The sequence below is a fragment of the Arvicanthis niloticus genome, chromosome 29 (assembly GCF_011762505.2).
Source record: "Arvicanthis niloticus isolate mArvNil1 chromosome 29, mArvNil1.pat.X, whole genome shotgun sequence".
Taxonomy (NCBI): domain Eukaryota; kingdom Metazoa; phylum Chordata; class Mammalia; order Rodentia; family Muridae; genus Arvicanthis; species Arvicanthis niloticus.
The window spans coordinates 17803575-17805040 of NC_133437.1; positions in this window are offsets into that span (position 1 = coordinate 17803575).

Genomic DNA, 1466 nt, shown 5'->3' on the forward strand with positions numbered 1-1466 from the left:
CACCATTTCCCTGAGTTATAAGCACCCCGCCCTGGTGTAGTGTTTATGTTACCATTAATGAGGCAATGATGTTACCTGACTGACTATTCACTGAAATCTGTATTTCTCATAAACATCCCTCCTCTGTGTTTTAGGAGCTGAGTTCTCAGTGTTCTCAAGGGAATGCTTTCAGACCCTCCTCCAGGGTACCAAATCCACAAATATGGATGTTAAAGTCCCTTATGATCAATTATGTAATATTTTCATACAACTTGCACAATATTCCCATTCATGTATAACTCAAGTCTTCTCTGACTTATAGTACCTAAAAGAATGTAAACGGTATGCAAATTGGTTTAAAAATTGGTATTGTTTAGAGAATAATGAGAAAACAGTATCTGTACAGTTTGGTTTTGGATCCCGGGATAAGGGACTGAGGTGTAAATCTTTCATACCAAAGCAGACCTGGACTACAGGTTCTTTCAGCATCTCTCAGTCCCTACCTGGCACACCCTGCCCACAACCCTGAACTTTTTAGCCCAGGGGCTAAGATACCCCAGGGGCTCCTCCCTATTTAATCCAGACATTCTGGCCTCCCACCTCTCCTCTTTTTCCTTCTCTTCTCTCTCTCTGAACCCTTTCTCTCTTCTTCTCCCTCCTCCCTCCCCTTCTCTCCCCAGGAAGACTTCCCTGGCCTCGGTCCTTGGAGCCAGTGAACTCACAGCTTCCCAATAAACCTGCATTTTTAATATGATCTAATCTAGTTTGAACTGACTCATTTCACCAGCAGAGAAATAACTTATCATACATGACCAGGTCAGATGCAACTACCATACACAGGTAAACCGTGGGGTTGGTTGAATCCACAAAAGTAGAATTCATGGAAACAGAAAGCCAACAATACATATGGGTTTCAGCAGATGCATAAGACACCACTGCAAGGTTAGACAGAATGGTTCCTAAATATCTATGCTCTGCATATTCAGCCTCCTGGCCCTCCATCCCATTATTCCCAATCTTCCTATGGTTTCCACAGTTTTATCCTTTCCATAATGTCCTATAGCTGGGACCACATAGTATGTAGTCTTCCTCAGACTGGTTTCCTCGACTTAGTGACAAATATTTAATGTTCTTCTGTCTTTTTGTGTCTTGTTAGCTCATTGACTGATTACTGAATGATATTTTAGTATGTAGTTGTCAAAACTATGACTTATTTACTCACTGATTGAAGGACTACTAATTTGCAAGTTTTTACAGTTCTTAATAAGCCACCTATAAACATCCATGCACAGCCCTTTAGTTTGTGTTTCTGAGACAGGGACTCAATGTGCAGTCCAGGTCGGACTTGAATTTATGGTCCTTCTGCCTTTGCCTCTAAGTGCTAGGCTCACAGCAAGTCACTTGTATGTGGTGACACATACCTAACTCATGTACAGTTTTCCCTGGAGATGTAAGTTTTAGCTCTCTTGAATGAATGCCAAAGGATG